This window comes from Cinclus cinclus, chromosome 27 (assembly GCF_963662255.1).
Source record: "Cinclus cinclus chromosome 27, bCinCin1.1, whole genome shotgun sequence".
NCBI classification, from domain to species: Eukaryota; Metazoa; Chordata; class Aves; order Passeriformes; family Cinclidae; genus Cinclus; species Cinclus cinclus.
Window position 1 is genome coordinate 7080941 of NC_085072.1, and position 22016 is coordinate 7102956.

The 22016-nt window shown below is 52.7% G+C and overlaps 1 protein-coding gene across 2 annotated transcripts in view; it reads left to right on the plus strand.

The window, feature by feature from the left end:
* Window positions 1–18228: 18228 nt before the first annotated feature.
* Window positions 18229–22016, plus strand: part of PPFIA4 (PTPRF interacting protein alpha 4) — a 48726-nt gene continuing 44938 nt past the window's right edge. For both annotated transcript variants that reach the window (XM_062509337.1, XM_062509338.1), the window contains exon 1: window positions 18229–18351. The gene's annotated coding sequence lies outside the window, so the exon portion shown is untranslated. The remainder of the gene's footprint in view (window positions 18352–22016) is intronic.

Here is a 22016-nt window from a genome sequence, read left to right on the forward strand (position 1 = left end):
GGGGCTACTAAGGAGATTCCTTCCAGTACTGAGGTCTGTGAGGTAACTGTCCCCTCCCAGTAACCAGGGCGCTTGAGGGGATCCCCCCACACCAGTCCTCCCAGTACTGAGGGTCCCTGAGGTGAACGGCACCCCAGTCCTTCCAGTCACAAAGGCCTTTCAGGATGCTGGCTCCCCAGTGCTCCCAGTAATGAGGGCCTCTGAAGAAGTGGGTCCCCCATTCTCCCAGGAATATGGATCTCGGAGGGAATTACCCTCAAGTCCTCAGAGCTCCTGAGGTAACTGTGCTTCCCTTCACCCTCCAGTTCTGCCAGTAATGATGGACTCTCAGAAAATTGCCCTTCTCACTCCCCCCAGTAGGGAGGGGTTCTGAGGCAATTTGCCCTCCAGTAAAACGGGTTCTGAGGTGATCGCAGACCGACCCCCCCCCCCCCCCCCAGTGCTCCCAGGAATAAGGAACTCTGAGATGATTGTCCTGATGCACCCCCCTCATTGGAAACAATGGAAATTTAAAATAATAATTTTAGTTAATGGTTTTAAGTAACCTTTAAATTAATTGCTTTAATTAATCATAACCTATATATAAAAATTATAAATAGTGCGTTATTTTTTTAATTACTCTGCCAGCATTTAGCAAAGTTGCCATGAACCACTTCTGTAGGAACAGAGTGGGAAAACTACTGAAATTAAAGTTTTGATAAGCTAAGTCTGATATGCTTCAATGAACAAAGCCTGGAAGAGAAGAATGTATTGGTGAGGTTGGACATCTGGAATGCTGTATTTATGAACCACAAGGATATTTTAAAGAAACCTGAAGATAAAGAAGAGACGAACAAAAACTCCATCTATGTGTCAAAAGTTCCTACTTTCCGAAGATACTAAAAAGACTAAAAGGATGGACTAATTAACATAAGAAGTGAGAAATCAGTGACCAAAAGAGGATAGAATAATAGTTAGTGAAAGAGAATTATAAGAGAATGATGGAATTTGGAACAAATGTGCTTTTTAGTTCTTCCTAAAATTGTGTAAGCAGGTGAAAAAGTTTTGTATTTCTTGTCTGTATGGAGGCTGGAACTCTGTTGGCCACACACACCCTGGCCAAGGATAAAGTAATGCTACTGACACTAAAAAGACAGTGTTGGAGGGGTTTATCCTGATGATCAGAGGATTTGGAACACTCCCAGGAGACACCCACCAAGCAGTGCCCAAGCACAGCCCACAGCACAGGCTCCCAGTGCCACCCACACCTCTGTGGTGGGAGCAGTGATAGATGACCACCAGCTGTAAACTGTATTTGCTATTTTTTAGGGCTGAAACGAATGCTTGGAGCTTGCTGAAGGAGTGGTGCCACCCCATGGGGGAGGAATTGCTTCCAGGGGATCTGCAAAGGGAAATTGTGACTGGCAGCCCAGGGTCTGATGGTGATTTCGGGGCCTGTGTCCCCCTGTATCCTGCCTTACTCACATGGAGATTTGCCAGGAGCTGGTTGGGAGTCCTGCCCAGTTCTGGGGTAAACTGGCCAGGCTGGTGGAATCCTGCTCTCCTCCTTTGGGGTTTACACAGTGACCAAAGAGCTCAGCCCTGCCCCATTCTCCCTCAGTGATTCTGAACACTCTAGAGTGCTGCATTCCTACTTGTGTCCCTTTCCTACAAAACTTCAGGAGAGGATTGGAATGACGGTGGCACATTTTCACAGCTGTGGTGTCAGCTCTTTGGCCTCCCCAGAGCAGGATAAAGCATGGAATATGGACAAATTCTAGAAATCCACATTCTGCTTCCCAGGCATGGCCAGGTGCTAGTATGTCCATAACCTCCCTGCCTGACCCTATTCTCTCAGCATTTCTTAAATACGCAAAAAGAACATTTTATCAGCAAGGAACACATTTGATTGAGAAAACTTCTGATCATCCCACCCAGGCCAGAAAGGCCATTCCTTTACAGAAAGACTATTCCTAATCCATCTGTTCTTAAGGCAATGGATATGAATTAATGTAGATGGTCGCCAATAAACCAGATCCAGGTGCTGCTAGCTGCACCCATGTCTTTACTTGAAAATGTTTTCCTTGGATTATCCTATTCATTATTGCTATTTGGGAAGTGTATCACAGTATAATATTTAAAAAGTGAAGCTTGTCTTGGCTTAGAAAACTCTGGCATGTGGAGAAGAGATGAAATGTTCTTGGGATTGAAGGCAGTTGTTCCTGAGTCTGGCTGGTGGGTGGATACAGCACACTTCCTCCTCTGGTGGGTTGGGGGCATTTATGTGAGACCTTCCCAGGGTCCTCCAGCAAAAATCCTGAAGATGAGCTCGAGGTCCTTCCTGGAGAGGGGAGGATGCTGCTCTGTGATGCTGCTACTGATCCCGGTTGCTCCCAGTGGGGTCACAGAAAGGAGCTCATTGTTGGTAGGCTGGGTGAAGACTGCTGAGGGATCCCAAAGGCTGTGCCAGGGGCTGTGCTTCCAGACCCCCAAATTAATTGTTTAATGATGCCCCTGTGGAGGGCAGGATGATGGAGCAGGTTGGGCTTTTGGCTGCTCCTGCTGAAGTTCATGGGAGCCCTCTGTCCCAAATCCTATTTATGACACTGAAAGTTATTCTTGAGGGGAGTCCAGGGTGATACATCTCATCCCCCCAGGGCTCAGAACTGAGCCTTGCAGGGTGAGGAGGAGGCTGTGGCAGTCAGGAGATCACTGCCTGACCCCATCAATGCTCACCAATGGTGGGGGGAATGGGGCACCCAGGGCTTGGGACACCCCGCAGCCCAGGTCTGCTCCTGCCTCCCTTCTTCTGGATCTGAACAACACCCCTGGGGAGTCCTGCCCGGATGGGGACTTTCAAACCCCAAAGAGGTTCCTGCCCCCAGTAGAATTCTCTGCCCATTCCAGGGGGATTCCTGTACCTCCCCCAGGGAGGAACCTTCCTCACAAGCGAGTTTCCTGCTCTCACAGGGGCATTTCTGCCCCACCTCAGAATTTTCTGGCCTCCCGGGGAGATTCCTGCCCCCCAAGGAGGTTTCTGCCCCCAAGGAAAGCTCCCCGGGGGGGGATTCCTGTCTCTCCTGAAAGTCTCTTAGCCCCCTCCAGGGGGAGGGTTCCTCCCCTTTCCAGGGGGATTCTGCCCACAGGAAGGTTCCGGTCCCCGGGAGGACACCCCCCCCCCCCCCCCCCAGGTCTCGCCCTGACCCCCGACCCCCGGGGGCGTGTCAGATGGGGCGTGTCCGGGGCGTGTCCAGGCGGGAACGGTGACGCAGTGGGCGGGGCAGGGCGGGCGGCAGCAGCGGCAGCGGCGGCTTCCAGCGACTTCGGCGGGCGGTGAGTGCGGGCGGGGCTGAGCTGCCCGCGGGGGATGCTCCGCTCCGAACGGGGCCGCCCGTGACCCCCGTGGGGCTGCCCGGAGGGTGCTCAGCCTTCCTGGCGGGGTCAGGCCTGGAGGGCTCTACCCGTATTGCCTCCCACGGGGATGCTCTGCTACCCCTCGAGAGGGTGCTCGGCCCCCCCTCCCCCCGTGGGGATGTTCAGCCCTCCCGGTGGGGCTGGGCTCGGGGGGCTCTGCCCTTTTTGCCTCCCCACGGGGATGCTCTGCCCTGTTTCCCCCCCTCCCCCCCACTGGGGATGCTCCCCATTGCCCCCCGGGCGGGCCTGCAGTGGGGATGCTCAGCCTGCCGTGCCCCGAAGAGGTTTCATTTCCCACCCCGTTACTCCTTGGAGGGGGTGTCTGAGTCAGGGTGTGCTGAGCTTCCCCATTTCCCTTAGGTTGAGTCTGATCTGGAGGGGTGTTATTCTCACCCTGAGCTGGGTTGGAGGGGGTTGCTTCCCCATCTCCACCGGGTGTGCAGGCAGTGGGGTGAAGGGTAGGCACATCCCCCGAGGCTGCATGGTATGGGGGCAGGGAGGGGGCAGTGATTCCTTAATTCCAGGAGCGGGGGCCGATTGATTTTCAGCTGCTCTCTGCCCTTGGCAGACCCCCATATGCTCCCAAGCTGTCCCTTTGCATCCCCTCCCCCATCTACCTTACACTGAGGGGAGGACAGGAATTCTGGTGAGCCGGGTCCTACCATGGCCTTCTACTGCTCCTCTGATTTCCCAGTGCTGTCTTCTCCCGCCTTCCTCAGTGCTGCCTCCAGCCCTGGAGCATCCACCCAATGCTGAGCTGTGTGTCAGCCCCACTGAGCATCTGCCTGGCTCCGAGCTCTGGGCTGGAACTGCTCGTGTGGATGCTGCCACACAGACACTCCTGGAGCTCAGCATCAGGTAAATGCCTGCCAAGCTGGGCCAGCTCAGAAGTGGGAAAATGCTCACAGACCTGGTTCAGACTGAACGTTTGCCCGTGTGCTTGCAGCTAGACCAGCAGAGCATCCGGGCAGCCTGACTAGCTCCAACTGTTCCCACACTGGTTCCCAGCCTCTGTTAGCTCGTGTCATCACTGCTGCTGCAAGCTGCCTCCAGACAGCACTATTTGCTCCTGAATAACCAGCCTTGAAGGGCTTGTTTATCCTCTAAATTGCATCATTAGAATAGCAATTGGCTTAGGGAGCTGGGCTTTGTTAAAGCTGTGTGAACCCTTCTGGGGAGGCCCTGGTTTTGGCCAAGTCAGGGTTGGCAAAGTGTTCATTTTTGCTCATTTGCCACCATATGCTGGATGCTGGAATAAGGTTCTCCTGGTGGGTTTGATACCACTGTGGGCAGGAGCTGGTCCAGAGGCAAGTGTGAGCTAGAGTTTGGGACCTGGATGAATGTGCCTATGTGGTTTGGGAGTTTCTTGACTGTGGTGCTGCCCATGCAGCAGGAGATGGAAAGTTGGTGTCTTTGTGTCTCTGATGGTCTGAGAGTCTCAGGTACCTGTTCTCTTGGGACCATCATGGTGTGCTGCTCCCTGCATGTGCTGGCTGGGGAACAGGACTGATCTCTAGGGACTTCCCCCTGGCATGCTGTGGTGCTCAGGTGCACAGGTGCCTTCCCAGCTTCAGTGCTTGCTCCTCCTGCAGCTCCTTCCCAGGAGTCAGACCAGAGGCTATCTTGGGACCAGTGTCACCAACAGGAGGGCAGGGGTGCCTCTGAACTGCCAGGTTCCTGAGACACCAGTAGTGGGACTGATGGGCAGATTAGGCTTTCTGGAGTGGCCAGCTTTGCAGATGTGGGGTTAAGTTCTCATCCCTGTGCAGCTTTGTGTCTTTGTGGTGAGTGGGTCTTGGCCCAGCTGTGCTTGGCAGCAGCTCCAGTGCAGGTGTGGAGGGACTGGACATGCTGGAGATTTGGGTTCCTGCCTGTCTAAGCTGTCTCAAAGGACACCAGAGATAAAACCCCTGCTGAAAGCCTTCTCATCTGCATTTTTGGAGGGACCTTTTCGCAAGTATTGTCCTTTGGGGCACCTCCCACTGAGGGTTGGGAATGAGGACAAGGATGAGGAGGAGGCCGAGTGACTGTGAGTTGGTGGGTCCTGCTGTGCTGGGAGAGGATGTGGAGGTCCTGAGTCAGTGCTGGTAAAGAGCCTGACACTGTGCTGGAGCTGGAAATTCTCACTGGAGCTGGGAGAGGCATTCTTGGAGCCTCAGAGGGAGCTGAACTGAAATTGGGGCTGAACTGGGAATACTTCTGGAGGGCTCCACTCTGTGCATGTGGAGAAACCTTGACATGAGTGTTCATCCTCTGCCTGGGGAGTGCCATTTCAGGGTTTTCAGTAAAGCAGAAAGATACTGTATTCTTTATTTAACCTTGAAACCTTAATTCACAATTAATTTCCTCCTAAAGAATGCTTTGGTGAGCCTCAGGTTTCCCAGATGGCTCCCAAAACTGAGCTATGAGGTGTCTGAATATTAACTGGAGGAGAAGACTTTTGGATCCATTGCCCAGATTGCTTCTCAGAGAGGTGTGAATAACAGCACCTTCCTTAGGGATTATTTCTGGGATGTGCCAAGCACCAGGTGTAGGGTGACAGACCTGACCCAGGCTGAGGGCTCTGCTGTGGGCCCTGCAAGTGGGTCCAAGCTTGGCCAGGCTCCTGGGGGATGTGGTTGGGAGTTTTCAGTGCTTAAAGGCCTCCTCTGTGAGCAGATGAAAGGCTTGGAGGTGGATGCCCGTGTGGGTGTGCTCACACGGGCTGGCATTTGGTAAGGAGGAGGGAAACTATCACATGGAACAACTGCAGTGTTGGGGGACAGGTCTGTGCTTGGACCCATCTGGAGCAGAAGTGGTGGAAAATGATTCAAGGCTCTTTGCTAAAAAAAGTTGTGCTGATATAATTGGATTTCTGTTTGTTGTGTGGTCAAGCAGGTTGAAACCCTTTTGGGAACAGGATTAAAGCCTTGAGTTCATTTGTAGAGTGAGGATGTCCTGAGGAATCAGGCTGAGGAAGCCAGGGCAGTTCAGTCTGGAGAAGAGGAGGTTTTGTGGAGATCTCACAGCCTCTTCCAGGGTGTGAAGGGGCTACAAGGAAGCTGGAGAGGGAGTCTGCATAAGGGAATGGAGTGACAGGACAAGAGGGTTCTGACTGAAAGAAGAGAAATTTAGATTAGATATTGGGAAGGAATTCCTCTGTGTGAGGGTGGTGAGGCCCTGGCACAGGCTGCCCAGAGAAGCTGTGGCTAACCCTGAATCCCTGGAAGCATCCAAGGCCAGGTTGGACGGAGTTTGGAGCAACCTGGGATTAATAAGAGGTGTTCCTTCTTGGAATGGGGCTGGAATGAGCTGAGCTTTAAGGTACCTTCCAGTCCAAGCCATGCTGTGATTCTGTGGTTTTGTGAATGAAGAAGAGAGATGGGCTGCTCATCTCTCTCTCTTTTTTGTGCAAAACTGTGCCTTGAGCAGCCTTGCTGCCCCTCAGCCCTAGACAGCACTGGCAGGGCAGTGATTTCCATTCCACAGGAGCATCTGGGACCTGGTGTCAAACCTTCTCCAAAAGCCACTGGCAGGGAGGGGACTGACCCTGTGTCCTCCATGTTGCCCTTCCTTAGCTGAATCTTCCCCCTGATGTTTTAAGCATCTCGTGGGTTGCTGTCTCCAGCTCTGTAATCCTGCAGGACTGACAAGGCTGGAATTTATCTGAAATGCAGATTATTTTTTTTTCTGCTTGTGGTTTTCAGTTCCTGCCACGCTTCTCTTAGCAAGCGCGAGGAGGTGCCGGCTGGGTGGCTGCCTTTAATTGCATCCAAAAAAATTTAAAAAAGAACAAAACAAGTGGAGATGAGAGCTCGTTTTCCCATCCTCCTGTCCGTGTCGTGCGGTTTCCAGGAGAGGGCAGTTCCCGGGGGTTTTTGCTGCATGGTGCCTCTTCCCTGCAGCTCCTGCCGTGCTGAGTCCCCCCTGCCGGTGGTCCCGGTGGCAGAGCCGTACCAGGGAACGGGGGGGGCCCGGGCGGGCCCAGCTCCTCCGCGGGGAGGCGAGGCGAGGCGCTGTCGGCGTGGCCGAGTGCTTTCAGCAGCCGCGGGCAGGGGCTGTGCGGCAGGGACGGAAGGAAGGAAGCTCCTCCTGCCTGGATCCACATTCCCGCCCTCTGGAGAGGGCAGCATCCCTCGCCAGGGCAGGGTAACACGGCAGGGATAACACAGGCCCCCTCCCGGAATTGCTGCCCGTGCGCCGGGTGCATGCATTTAAACTTAGCATTTCCACCCTTTCATGGTGGAATTTTCTCTGCAGTTCCAGGTTTCCTTCTGGCCACATCATGATGTAATGTGCTGGGACAAGGCAAACACTCTGCACCCATGGGGTGCCTGGGGGATCCATAGCCCAGAGGAAGAAGCTTGCCTGAACGTGGGATGGCTGGAGCCTGGGAGAAGGGGATGTCTGGCCCCAGTCCAACTCTCACCTTTCCAGAGTCTCATTAGTGCAGGGCATTCTCACATAGATTTTCTCCTGCCAAAGCCTGACCTTTCTGGTCCCAGATTTGGGAAGGTGTTTATAGCCTCACTGTGGCATTAACACAGGTGTCATAAACCTGATCTCAGGCTCTTGATCATGAATTAAATAGGTTTGGTGGTGGTGCCTAGAACTGCTCCCCATGCAGGCATTCCCAGTGCCAGGGGCTGTGGGCACAGAGGGGAAAGATGGGCTTGTACGAAATCCCTAATTCACTTAATCTTCCCCGTAATTCAGTGTCTGGCAGCTGTAATTAAGTAGATCTGGGCTTCTTTCGAGCATCTCCCCCAAACTGTTTTCCAGGAAGGAGTCAAAAAATGTCCAGAGGTTATTTTTGGCTGTGGCTGATTTATTCACATGCTGATCAGCCAGGAGAGGAGTTATATTGGCCCCACACTGCCCCACATAACACCAAGTACTGTGTGTGGGTGTGGTTTCCCTGGGAGACATTGGGGGATGATGCTCTTGTTTGCACACAGAGTTCTCATGAACCACCTTGGAGGCTCCATGTCCTGTAAGCCCACTTGGGGTCCTCAAATGAGGTTAGAGCCAGGGGCACGGGCTCTGTGCCCTCTCATCCTCCGTCCCTGGGGATAGACCTGAGCCCTGTGTCCTGAGGTGGTGGAAGGCTCTATGCCTTCCTGCTCCATCCCAAGGAGTACCCAGCTTGGGTGACACCTGGATTTGGGGAGTGCAGGGAGCTGTTTCAGGACTCTTTTGAACATGGTGTTGTTTTGAGGCTCAAGAAGGGCCATGGTGTCTGAGATGGTTTCTCTGCAGGATGTAGTGGCTCTGGTGCTCCTTGAGTTTTCCCTCCTGTGTTTGCTTTCCCTGGCATGCTGTGAAGCTGAGCTCCTGCTCTTGGGAAGGGGTGGGGAAGTGAAATGTGAGTGTGGCACAGCCAAATCCTGCTTTTCTCCTGTATCTGCAGAAGGGAATGTTTCCCTGGGGCATTCCAGTGTGGCCAAGCTGTTTTCTGGCCATGGATTGGGATCTGCCAGAGTGGGAATCACTGGGACACAGTGCTGCTGGAGCCTTTGCCATCCCAGTGTGCTGGTAACATGTCTCCTACCCAGCTGAGGATGGAATCACTGTTGGCTGCGTCCCTGTGTAGAGATGCTGGAAGCAGCACAGATCCCATCCCTCCAGGTTGCTGGGAGAGACTGCAGCATCAATGGAGGCAATGTCCAGCCTGGATGCACCGCTGCATGAGCAAAGAGGACCTGGTCCTCCAGCCAGGGCTGCATCTGCCAGCAATTTGGGCTAAGGCAGGCTGGGGAGGGGTGAGGAGGCCATGTGGGGGTAGAGGAGCAGCAAACGGAAGCCTCTGAAGGATCCATGGGGGTGTTGACCAACCCAAATGTTCAGGTTTTGCTGCTTGGAAAACCTGGCTGTGCTAGAGAGTGGATGGGTGGAAGTTCTCGAGATTCCCATGTGCCTGTGGAGAGCTGCTGTCTGTGTTCCTCCCCAGCATTGCAGCATCTGGAAGCAGATGTGCCTTTATGGGCACATGGAATGGAGTCTCAGGTCACTGCCAGTGTCCCTTGGAGAGCCTCCTCTCAGAACTCTTTCAGGATCTTGGGCTCTCCTTGCTCCATGTGCTCAATAACACGGCTTTACTCATTTTAACCCATCAGGTTTTAATTAGAGCCACAAGGCTCATCTCTCCTGACCTGTCTTTCCTTTGATCCCAGATCCATAAAGGGTTTGCTTTGCTGCTGTTACCTGTCTGACATCCAGATGTGCCACCCAGAGAGCAGCTTGTGTTTGATGGAGAAAGAATCTTCTCCCTAGCATCAAAACCTGGATGATAATCACTCAATAAGAGCCTACAGTTTGGGCTGCCATATTAAAAAAAGTACATTTTTTTCCTGATTTTGATCATCTGCTTCTAGTTAGTTTAGTTAGCAGACTTTCACAGTGGCCATTTTTTGAGTTGGCAGCCAAAGCATCCCTGAGAGCAGAAATGGCTTTTGTTACATGCGTCCTTCATGTTTATAGAGAAGTTTTGTCTCCTAAACTGAGGCTGCCACGAGCCCCAGCACTGCTGATCAGTGCCTGGCTCTCTGGGAGTGCCGGTGTCGCTTTCAAATCACACATTGTCAATAAATCTCATTCCGACTGCCCTGCAGCAAATGGTATCAGCCTGCATGGGGAGAGCTCTCCCACACGTCCTCCCACTGCCTAAAAATACCAGCGCTTGAATTCTCCAATGACTTGGCTATTGCACAGCCTCCATTCCTGCCTGAGGTACTGCTCATGGCTTGGTGCAGGACATCTGCTGTGCTCCCAAGGGTCACACTCTGCCCTCCAGATCTGGCCTCTAGGTAACACAGCAGCTGCATCACTTTGGGGGTAAATGAACATTTATTACCTTTACTTTCTGTGCTGTGAGGTATGTTCATAATCAGGGGTGTGGGGTCCGGGAGGGAAATGATGGCATCTTCTCTAGTGGCCACTGAGGGCCCATCTCATTGAGGAAAAGATGAGTTTTGGGGACTTCATGTAGCATCAAGTAAAATACCCTCAAAACCCTCTGTTAACTCTCTGTGTGTGTCCTGGGAGTCTACTCCATCCTCTTTGTAAATGGACAATTTACCTTTTCACATCTGTTTTTGGGATGTGGGATACAGAAAAGGTGACAACTGTTCTGCTTTGAGGGCCAAGTCTCTGTTCAGTGGGTGAATGCAGAGGGCTTGCTGGTGTTTCCAGTTCACACAGGGCACTGGGCAGACTGGTGTGCATGCATTGTGCAAGCAGGTTCTTGTCTCCAGCATCTTTCAGCCTCCTGACCCCGCTGGCTTGTGGTAGAGCAAGGAGTGGTCATCACTTGAACTATGAATGAAGCCTGCCTAGGGCTTCACTGTCACATGCTGTGATCCTGGGGACCAGTGACAAACTGGCTTTGTGGGACCGACAGGCATTCAGAAGCAGAACTGGGTGTGATGGATGTGCAAACTGAAATTTAGCACAGCTGGGAGGTGCTGAGCTATAGAACAGGTGTGATGCTCTAAAGAGATATGTTTCTTTAGGAGACCTTGGATTGAAAGTATTTGCACATCTCCATCTCCATGTGATTGCCATGTTTGCTGCTGGGAAGTTCATGATGGGGATGGAATGTGGCAGTGTAGGAGCAGGGGCTTGAGGAACACACTCACAGAGCTGGCTGCTCCCTGGGAGCCCTACACCCTGCTGCAACATGGTCAGGCCATAGACACAAGCACTGATAGTTCCCTCAGTCTTGCAAAGAAAATTATGTTTATTTTCAAGGCTGGAAAGGTGAGGAAACCAATCACCAGCCCCCACCAGCTGGAAGACACTGACTGCTTGATTTCCTCCTTTGTCCACTGCAACTCCAAGGAAATCCACTGGAGATGCCAGGGAGGGTCTATCACTGCCCTGGCCTTGGGACAAATGTAGTGACCTATCAGAAAGAGCCACCCTGGTCTGTCAGACCAAGGTGTGTCAGGTCCTCTATCACTCAGTGCCTGGACTTTTTCCTTCCAAGGACTCTTGACTCCTCATGGGCTGCCCTGGGGTGCCTCAAATTGCCAAAACCCTGGTGTGAGGAAGGAGGCAGAAAGATCTTCCCATGCTGCTGCCTGCACCTGGAGCTTTCTCTGTTTTCTTTTGGTGCAGTTGGAGAGTGCACGCCAGATGAGTGACAGTGGTCAGGTCCTGTGTGGTCACTCGTGAGCTGGACATTTGTATGAGTATGGTCTCCCAAAAGTATGAGAATTTACAGGATTTATCCCCAAATCATAGAATCAAAGACTCATAGAATCATTAAGGTTGGAAAATACTTCCAAGATGCAGTCCAACTTCTGACTTAATACTACCGTGGCCACTAAACCATGATCAGAAGCTGCTTATAAGCACCCAGTTTAACTAGTCCCTGGGGCAGCTGGGACCTTCATGGTTTCCTTTTGCCTCTGTCCATCCCCCACGGCATGAATTGAGGCTGATCACTCTGACACAGCTGCTGAGTACACTTAGTGGTACCCAAAACTTCTGTAAATATGAGAGGACTTCCAGGCTCAGGACAAATGCTGATGACACCAGTAACCAGTTACCTTTTGCAGCAAGGGATGGGGCACCTCTTGAGTGCGTCCCTTCCTGTCCCAGCCCAGCCTGGGGACAGGGATCACCCCTTCCGACTCAGAATATTCTATGAGTCTGTGCCAGGCTGGGGAGGAGAGTTTGCTGGGAATTTGTGCAGCCTGGAGGTGCTCTGTGCACACCTTACAGTGAGGGAACAGCATGTCTGTCTGGAAGTTCAGCTAGGGACTTCTCTCCTGTGCAGATGAGTTTCTGCTCCTTGGCACCAAATCTGCTGTAGAGCTGCACCCTGAAGGTTTCCCCCTTCCTTGACTTTGCATTTGCCTCTGGTGTTTATTTTGGGAGCCTGTTCTGCTGATTTCTCTTCAACCAGCATCCCTCAGGCCTGGGGCCTGGCTGAGCCCCAGGCCCTTGCCCAGTCCCACTGCTGGAGGAGATTTGACTTGCCATTCCCACCTCTTGGTCCCTGTTCCCTGCCTGATCCCACCTCCCTTGTGGTCCCTCCCGAGGTGAGGAGCTTACTGACACCCAGCACAAGGGCACTTGTAGTCTGGCAGTGGGTCCTCACCAGGTTTCCACAGGGTGCCTTCTGCTGGAGGATCCTCAAACTTATGATCCCATTAGAGGGGGATGCACAGAGGCAGCTCCATGTCCCAGCTTGTCCCGTGTCCTTTTCACTTGCTTGTGTTCAGCTGGGTACAAAGGCCTGCTGGGAAGACAGGGCCATGGTCACACATGATACAGCTCTTTGGGTGTCGTTTGGAGCAAGGTTTCCTGTCCAGCTGTGAGAGAGACCTGGTGGAGCAAGGTTTCCTGTCCAGCTGTGAGAGAGACCTGGATAAACGGAGGAGAAGGGCTTGGCAGTGGCCCCTGCTTGTATGGATGCTTGCGTCTTTCCTCTTTTCAGGAAGCATTGTGGGCTTCCTTTGTTCTCTCCAGCCTCTCTTGCGATGGTGGTGAGTTGGGCTCTGTAATTGAGGAGATCTGAATAATCCACTGAGGAAGCTGCTAATTTGAAGATATGTCTGTAGTAATTAAATCATTATCTGGAGGGAAGAGAGAGCAGATACCAAAAATGGGGCTAATTAAAATCCAAGCCCAGGATGACTTGGGCTCTGGGCCAGAACAGAGTCTGTTGGGGATGTCTTCATGTGTAATTGCTTTTCAGAACATCAGTCCCCACCAGAAAACCCATCTGTTTCCCCTCAGGAAACTTGGATTGACCCAGAAACCCTCTTGCCTTGCCCTGTCCCATGTTCTCTAGACCAGACACAGCTGGAGGAGGCCACGTACTTTGCAAAGGGCAGAGGAGATGGTGAGACTGAGTTTGGGCGGGTGTTTGGTTCTTGGGCTTCAGTAACTAGATTCTACTTTATCTCTGGAGCATGTAGGCCCTTATCTCATTTCAGCCATCAGAACTGGCTGATGCTCTTCAGAAATCTCTGAGAGCGAGGAGCAAGGTGGGCTTGGATCCATCCCTGCTCTATGAATGGAAGGATTTGGATATGCAAAGGTGCCAAAGGGATCCAGTGGCTTTGGCTGTAGGGAGAGATGAATCCTGTTCAGGTTCACTCTGCATCTGGGGTGGGAGCACCCTGGAGAAGCTGTATGGCCTGTAAGGATGCAGAGCACTGCTGAATGTGAGCCCAGCCCTGGAGCTCCCTGTCAGCTCTCAGTAGGTCCAGGCAGGTGAAGGTGGCTCTGATGAGCTGAAAAGATGGTGACCAACAGTTGTGGTTGTGATGTTGGAGGGGAGAAAGGGCTTTGGAGAGCACCTCATGCTGTGCCATGAGGATGGGAGATCTGCAGGGTGGGTGTTAATGTACATTCCCAGAGCATCTGGGATTGCTTTGCCTGTCAAGCCCAGAGCCCACCACCTTCTTCAGACTCCACCACATTTTCAGAGTCTACCATGTTCTTCAGCAGGGCTAAGCACTTTCAAAAGGGCAAGGCACAAAAATCCCACTTCCAGTTGCATACCATTTGGATGCAGGGTAAATTCCATCCTTCTGAGTGCCTGCACTGGGTGCATTCCTGCACCAGGGAGGTGTTGTTGCTGTGTCTGCATGGGCTGACGGTCCTCTTCTGGTTGTGGCAAGGTAGATGGCAACTCAGATGACCTCGCCTGGAATCACTGTATTTCATCAGGGAAGTGATTGTAGCTGTCCAAACCAGGTACCTTCCAGAGCTGGTGGGGATAAATTGGTGCATTTACCCAGAGGAGGCAAGGTCAGAGAGCTCTATCTATCAGGTTCACGTGTGAGCATCACTCAGTGAATGTCCCCATATCAGCATGACAGGTGAAGGTCACCTCAGGTGGGCTGGTGCCTGCAGGCAGCTCTGAACTTGGGGAGGTGGGAGGAGGGCACAGGAGGCTGAGCAAGAGCCACTTCTGCTCGGGTGAGCATCCCACCAGTCGTGACACGTGCTGGGTTTTCTGCCTCTGCTGCCCTGGAGGGCCTGCAGCTCTGCAGCAGCACAGCTGGCAGTGCTGACTACTGGGGCTCAGGAATGGCCTAAACACTCCACCCCAGCCAGTGCTGCTGGAGCTGGGCCCTGTCTGCTCCCACATCTGCAGGAACAGGCACTGAGAGGTGCACAAGGTCCACAACTGTGTTGTAAAAGAGCCAGAAATTTAAAGCTGTCTGCAGAAATAGTCACTAAACCTTCTGGAAAGCGTTGGCTCAGCTGCTGTGCTTGGGTCGTGTGGAGAGAGTCCCAGCTCCAGATGAGTCCTTTTGCCTTGTGAGCTTTGATAAGCTCTTGGCTTTTGGTAGAGAGCACACAACATCCTCAGCTCAGGCTGCAGATGTTTTCCAAGGCATTTGGATATCCCCTTTCCTTCATTCCCCCCCAAGGGAGTTTAAGGTGTTCTGGCCCCCACATTTTTGAGTGTCCACATGAGCAAACAGGGGGACCAGGTAGGAAACCACCCCACCAGCAACTCTTCCCACCAGTGTAATTACCCACATTTAATTCCTTTGAAAGCTTGCTGAGCTGCAGATATGTCCCTCCTCTCCTGGTGATGTCTTATGGATTAGCCAAATCCTGCTCTAACCTCCTGGGGTAGTTCAAGAGATTGTTACTGGTGCTGGGCTGGACAGGGCTTGTAGCAACCTGGCATAGTGGAAGGTGTCTCTTGGCAGGGGATGGAATAGGATGGGCTTAAATTACTGGGGGTGGCAGAGTGCTGTTCCTAGGGGCTTTGGGCCAAAGGGTGAAACGGGTTCAGTGTTTTTTGGGTGCCCTTTGGGGGTGGTGGTTGGAAGCCGGGGTCAGGCTTGATGATGCCATGGTTGAGGCTCCCACTTGGGTGAGCTGGTATGGCCACAGGAGCCTGTGGGTAGCACAGTGAGGACAAGGGCAGAGCTCTTGGAGGTCCTGTGCCAGGCAGGGCAGTGCCTGGGCATTAGCTGTCTGCATTAGCTGGGCTCCACAGAGCTGACGTTTTGAGAAGGAGCAAGTTAGAAACTGAGTTGAGCTAAAGCCCAGTGCTGTATTTTGAGATAGTATGAGCCCAGATGAGAGCTCTGCTGCCATGGGGGAGGGCTGCCGCCTCTCTGCAAACCACCACACTCCCTACACTTTCTGGAGCAATTTGGTGTTGCTTCCCTCGATTTGAAGCTTTCTCTGTTTTCTTCAATCCTCAAACGAGGGGAGCAGTGGTGGGATGTGGTGTTTCCTCTGGTCCCTGTCTCTGCTCATGCCATGCTGGGTGAAATCCTCAGGAGCTCTGCTTAGGGCTCCCTGCTGGATCCAACACAGCTTGTCACATTAATGCAAACCTTGATTTATTCTTCCTGATATTTTCCAGTACTTGGGATTTCTGGAGAGAACTGGACTTTTATATCCTTCATATCTTCCTTGTGTCCTATATCCGGGAGGAATGAACTCCAGCTAGAGTTTTTCTATGGCAGGCTATTTTTGAGGTGTTTTCTGTGGTTCCTCTGATACGTAATAAGGGCTGAGCTTATACCACAATTCTCCTAAAGAGGAACAACTTGGATTTCCCTTCTAAAGCACAGCATCTCCAGGCCCTCTGCCTTGCTGATGTAGTGAGCAGGCACATCCTCCCCTGCCTCAGGATTTGGGATGTGCAGGGCAGAGACTCCACCAGAAAGTCCTTCTTGCATGAAACAAGGCTTAAAATGCCAGACAGGAGTAGGATGAGTCCTTCCTGCAGCACTGTGGCTTTGGCTGTGCCCGGTGTACTGGATGTGCCAAGTGGGCTTTGGCTGAGGCTCATTTTGGGGGCTCACTTTGCACCTGAAGGGTGTGGGTTGAAGACATGACCCTGCTCGATGTGGATTTAGACAGAGCAGACAGGGCTCCAGTGCCTGAGCCTTGCTCCCAGCCACCCTGTAATGTCACCGTGCTCAGATGTTCCCGTACGGCTGCTCCTGCCCTGTCCAGTGGCTGCCAAGGATGAGGCGTTGGGAGCTGACACTGCCTTGGGCCCTGCCCCATGTGAGCATGGCACCAGGGTCATTCTAGCCTGGACTGGGGGTGGACGGGGCTGTTCATCTCCGTCTCTGCCTGCTCCTTGCTGGGATTCATCCACACCTTCCAAACCAGTGGGGGACAGCCAAGGTGCAGAGGAGCCTGGCTTGGCAAGGGAGGGCTGTGGTTATCCGTGCTGTGAGGGTGCTTGGGAGGAAGAGCAGGTTTCAGTCAGGCAGGGATTTAACCCCATGGTCCTGCCTTGTCCTACACGGAGCTGAGCACCCACATGTCTCAAAAGGGGAGGAGATGTTTGTGGTAAATTCTGTGAGGTTTCCTTGCCAGACATTGCAGAGCTGTCCCAGTGCTGGATCTGTTCAAACTCAAAGCCTGAGTGTCCAGAACTGAAAATCCCACTGATGTCCCACTGCCCACCACTGCATCTGGGCAAAAGCTCTTTAGGAACTAGCTGTGCTATCAACAAAGGGATTAAGTAATTGCTGAAGTCCCTTAGCACTGTCATGGAACAGCAGAAGGGGTGAAAACAAGAGGGAATCTTCCCCACCCCTCATCACCAGAGTTACTGAAACCATCCCAGTCACCTCTTGTTGGTGTCATCCAGTGCCCAAACCATGATGTCACCACTCTTCTGGAACAGGACGAACTAAAACCTACTGTGCTTTGGGAGGATGGAGGAAAGGGGAGCCCTACCTGGTTTGTCTGCAGGTGGGATGGGGAGCACAAGGGGAACTTGGGGCGCAGTCTTGCTGCTGTTGGCTCTGTTTATGTGCTGGGGTGGTTGGTGGTGAATTGCTGAACTCTAGAGGCTTCTCCAGGGCCAGGGTCATGCTCCAGGACTGTTGGTGTTCCCTTGCAGGTTGTGGTGCCTGCAAAACCCCAAAGTGTGATGCAGGGATGTATTCCTGAACCTGCTGTGGTCCATCCTGAAGCCAGCAGCACTGGACACTTCTCTGCTCTGTCCACTGTGGCTCTGAACACCCTCTAACACTTCCCAAATTTCACAGAAAGTCCCATTTGCTTCTTCCCTGACTCCAAACTCCCTCCCTGGGCTCTTCCTCAACCCCACTCTTAATTTAGAATCTGTTGAAGGATGTTTGGCCAGGTTGGACAGGGCTTGGAGCATCCTGGTCTCATGGAAGGTGTCCCTGCCCATGGCAGGGGGTGGAACCAGTTGAGCTTTCAAGGTCCTTTCCAAAGAAAAGTGATCCAGGGCCTGGCAGAAAGGCAGAGTTCACCACATGATCCTGTGGTGGCAGAATACTGGAGACCTGCCTGGGTGGGGCAGGGAGAGAGATTTGGCTCTGAGCCTCTGAGCTCACTGAGCCGCTTTCCCTTTCCACCAGCCATGGAGCTGGTGGCTGAATTTTCCACTGGGAACTGAGCAGATGTGCAGCTGATGTGTGGGTGTGGCAGGGAGGGCCGGCTGAGGGTGTGGAAGAGATTCCAGTGGGATGGGTGGTGGGAGAAACCCTGGATCTTGGGCAGACCAGGCATAGAAGCTCCTCAGGTGCATGTGAGGTTTGTCCTGGGGTTTCTCTACAAGCAGCAGTCTACCCCGAGCCCTGGGCTTGGCATGGGCTAGGTATGGGTGCCAGGGCTTGGGTGAGTGAACAGGCACCTCTACAGCATTTGGCAGGGCTCGGGTGCACCCCTGGCACAGATTTCCTCAGCCCCCCTTGGAGCTGGTGACTCTTCCTTCCTCGCTGAATAAATTAACACCACAAGTGCTCACGGGGTGTGACTAAAGCAGGGCAGGTTCTAGTTTGGCTGCGAGGGGGAGGCCCCCAGCTCCAGCCCAGCAGGCTCCCAGATGAGATAACTCCTCAGCAGAAGTGTCATGGGGGTGGGAGGGATGTACCCATGGCAAAACCTCCAGTGAAATCATGGAAAATCACCTGCCATTCCTCTGTGCCTCAGCAAGGATTGAAGCTGTGCCCTTCTCATGGGGAACCTGAGGCACAAAGCCTCACTTTCCCAAAGGTAAGGGGACTTTGCAGTGATGCCCCCTCTGTGACAAGCACAGGATTTTCTCCCAATGGTGGTGGATCACTTTCCTGTGCCTTGTTCCCTGTCAGAGGAGTCTGCATCCACCTTGGGCTGGAAGCCAGCCCAATTGCTGGGATGGATCCCAATGCTGCCTTCTCTGACAGAGTCACCCAGGGCCTAGTTCACCTTGATGTGCTGCTTCTGTAGGGATTGCATTTCCTTCTGCTTCTGTTCAAATAACCATCCTTGAGAGAGAAATTAAAGACTCTCAGTGCCTCAACATGAAGAACTTTCCATGGAGGAGGGCAGAGCACCAGAATGCCTGGGGAGGGCATTGAGTTTCCCTCCCTGGAGACATTCCAAATTCACCTTCATGTGTCCCTGTGTCATCTGCTTGGGGTTTGACCCTGCTTTGAGAGGTTGTTGGACTAGATCTTCAGAGGTCCCTTCCAACCCCAGCTAGTCTGGGCTTCTGGGATTCTGTGGCTTCAGGCTAACAGAGAAAAGGACAGGAGTTTGGTTCAAAGTTATGGAACAAAAGGATGGATGAGCCATGTGTACATGCAGCAGAGAAGCAGCTGTACAAGGAAATGTTGTAACTGGAACCGTTCCTTCTTTGTGTTGGTTTGGTGGTTGCTGAAACCCCTCCTTGTCCCTTTGGATGGATCTGAGTGCACACAACATCCTGGAAGAGGGATGTGAGCAAGGTCTCATGGGTCAGGTGCATCCATCTCCTCCCTTCCAAGGCACTGGTGGTTTTCCAGCCTCTCATGCACCAAAGGAATTGGGACTTCTCCAGTATTTCCACAGTCCTGTCTTTCAGTGATGCCACTGGGTGTAGGTGATTGGAGTGTGGTGTGATTACAGGATTTGGGGGTTTGGTTTATGTTTTTGCTGGTTCGGGTGAACACCTTATGCCAATAGGAGCAGCTGTGCCACAGCGTGCAATCCAGCTCGTGTTCCAGCAACCACATTCCTGTGCTCCTCCAGAGCACTCCCTGTGCTTCCACACAGGCTCCTGGGATCCTTAGGGCTTCAGCAGACCTGTGTCAGATCCTCAGATCTGTGGTCCTCTCTCCTCCCAGCTATGTCTTTGGCTGTTGCAAACCCAGGGATGAAGTCTCAAGGTGACCCAGGGCTTGCTGAATCTCTTGGCCAGGCTTGGGGATCCCACTTGTCTGAGGGATCGTCCAGGCTGGAGCCTCTCCAAGGCCCATTTCTGTCTGTCACATCACCCCAAAGGAGGTTGGTGTGGCTTTACCCGGCAGTTCTGTCCCTGCCACATTCCTCCTTGGAACAGACTGAGGTCCCACCTTTCTCTGGGGTCAGGGCAGGACAGGTAGCCCACTTTGGAAACAAGGAAACTGAGTCAGGACCCCCAACACAACCCCCACAACACCTCCCAGGTTGTGACAGAGTCCTGTAGATTCCTGCAGATGTCTGTGTGACAGCGTTTGGGTGCCAGCCCTGGAGGGTTTGGCTCCATCCTCCCCCCCCACCCCCAGGGCCCAGCACAGATTTCAGCTCATTGTCTGACAAGGTTTTGCTGAGGAACAATTGTGTCTCTGCACAATGAGGAGCAGGTGACTGTCTGAAAATACCCTCTGGAAGTAGTGTGTAATGCCTCCCCTCCCACTGGGAAGTATAAATACCAGTGAAATGCTAGCATTTACTGCTCCCTGAAAAGAAACTGTCAGATCTGGACATTTTTCCTCACAGATTCTCCTCTGGTTTAGCAGTTTGGAGTGAGCAAGGGTTGAGGTGGGAACTGCTTTGTGGGATTGGAGCAAATCTCTGGGGAAGAAGTGTGTCCTTCAAAATAAGATAAATATGCTGCTTTTTATTGCTTGCAGTGTCCCCTGTCCCCACCCTTTAGGGGCTCCCAGGGCTTCCCAACACCTGAGACAGCTCCAAACCCTGGAGAGCTGCCCAGATGTCCTGTTCTGCCACTGCTGCATCTCCAACAAGGGACAAGTTGGACATTGTCCCCTTGGGTGCAAAGGACACACTGCTTCAGCTGTGGGGTACCCCAGGAGTCCTCCCAGACCTGGACGAGAGAGGAGGCACCACTGCGTCTTTTCGCAGGTCTCCACCACATTGCCAGCCCTGATCTCAGCAAATCCATCTCACCTTTTGGAATGGGAATCCAATCCTCTGTTGCTAAAACTGGCACCTTATTTCCAGCCAGAATGCCTCATTTCCCTTGTTATCCCTGGGTGTCCTGGCCATGGGCAGCCTCTGGCACCAGCCAGGGACCATCTGTGCAGTTTCCTGCTGGCGGCAGGGCGGTGTTAAGGAATGTGGGAGTGCTGTCACCATATGGGCCCCACAGAAAACTGGATCTTCCTTGTCCCTCTCAGGGGACTGGTGGTCCCATGAGGCCACAGTGTATCCTGGGAATAAATGAAGGGACTTGGGAGAAAAGCTGGGATGAGGCAGTGTCTTCTGATTGGTTTTCTTCATGAGAAAAAGATTTTTACCCAAGTATCACTCAGGATGGAGAAGTCAGGATGCTTCACCTCACAGCAGGATGGCTTCACTCCAGGTTTGTAAAACTCTAAGAAACCTGTGGAGTGTGTGGAAAGGGGTCTGTGCCTGGGCACAGGGATAGAGGGAGGGAAGGATGGAGAGGGGCCATTGGGGGCTGTGGGACTGTCAGAGGGATCCAAGTAGCTCCTGGCACATGTGGAACTCAGCTGGTGTCTGCTTTGGGCATGAGCAGCACCTCTCCTGAGGTCTCACGGCACCTGGGAGGGGAAATCCCAGCCCATGAGCCACAGGAGCATGTGGCAAAGGCTTCTCCAAGACTTGCAGCAGGCGAACATTTCCAGGTTCTACACTTGAATCAGCAATTTCTACTGTCAAGCCAGGGCTCTTCAGCATCCCCTTTATCTTGTGTGCAGAATAATCTCCCTTTTCCCAACCTCCAATTATCACATCACTCACTGAGGGTAGGAGAGATGGCGGCTTGGTAGAGATGGTGAGGATGTTCCCACTCTGCTATCCCACTGCTCAGTGGGTCACTGCTGACCTTCCCTGCGTTAGGATTGGTGGCCCAACATGTCCTGGCTGCTTGCAAGTGGTGTCTGACTTGAGTGATGGTGGGCAGGACTTGTGCTGGGATGTGCCTCTGTCTGCAGGGGCAGTGTTTGGGATGAGGTTGCTGGGAATGCCAGGATACAACATTTGCAGCCTGTCCTGGGTCATGTTTAATGCAGTATAATGCATTAAAAGAGTTCCTGAAAGGTAAAACTAACAGCAAAAGGGCATCAGACTCTGGTCCCTCCTGGATCTGGCAGGGAGGGGTCAGTGCAGGTGCTGAACCCCGAGTTTGGCCAGTTGGGCAGAAGGGAGGCTATTCCTGTTCCAGGGAACTGGGAGTGAGGGATGCTGGTGTGGGCTCTGCCATCTCATCTCTGTGCTTCCAAGGCCAAGCTGGGCAGCTGAGGAGTATTTTCCAGGAGCAGAAAAGATCAGAATGACATTTTTATGGGATGATCAATCTCTGAGAGCTTGTTGCCTTCAAGGAGTGTGTTAAAGTCTCTTTGCCAGCTGCCTACTGGGCAATGGTCTTGCTGACAGAGCCACCAAGGCTCTTCTCCTTGTCAAGGCTGGGATGGGAGTGGAGCTATTCAGAGAGGAAACACGGGGAAACTCTA